The sequence below is a fragment of the Etheostoma spectabile genome, chromosome 24 (assembly GCF_008692095.1).
Source record: "Etheostoma spectabile isolate EspeVRDwgs_2016 chromosome 24, UIUC_Espe_1.0, whole genome shotgun sequence".
NCBI classification, from domain to species: Eukaryota; Metazoa; Chordata; class Actinopteri; order Perciformes; family Percidae; genus Etheostoma; species Etheostoma spectabile.
The window spans coordinates 14,855,396-14,855,910 of record NC_045756.1 but is presented as its reverse complement, the minus strand read 5'-3'; the positions used below and the strand labels follow the sequence as shown (position 1 = coordinate 14,855,910).

General features: G+C 39.8%; 1 protein-coding gene across 1 annotated transcript in view; it reads right to left on the bottom strand.

Moving 5' to 3' along the window:
• dgkza (diacylglycerol kinase, zeta a) overlaps window positions 1–515 on the bottom strand; it is a 154,233-nt gene that overhangs the window by 88,277 nt on the left and 65,441 nt on the right. The gene's annotated exons all lie outside the window — the stretch shown is intronic.

Here is a 515-nt window from a genome sequence, read left to right as displayed (position 1 = left end):
CGAACACAAGGAGGCTAACCTAGCTTAGCTTAACCCTCGTGTTGTCTTTGGGTCAAATTTGACCCCTTTCCAAAAAAAAGATTCCATGTCAGAAATTTGGGTTTATTTCAAACAAGTTTTCCAAAAAACTAACGCTCCTCACAAGTTAAATAATTAATCAGTTCACTACTTTCATTGATTTTGTGTGTTTTTGTCAATTGTATAGCATTTGGAGAGAAAAAAAATTGATAAGAGTATTAAAAAAAAGAGAAGTTTTTTAATTGATTTCATTTTTTTATTTTTAGCTACCTTTTATTAGTCCCACAAGGGGAAATTACAATTTTACACTCTGTTGTTATTACACACATGCTCAGAGATGTCAGAGAGGGGGGGGCTGCCCCATGAAAAGGCACCCCAAGCAGTTGGGGGTTTGGTGAATTGCGCAAGAGCACCTGGGCAGTGCCCAGGAGGTGAACTGGCACCTCTCCAGCTACCAGTCCACCACTGTACTTTGGTCCGTATGGGGACTTGAACCA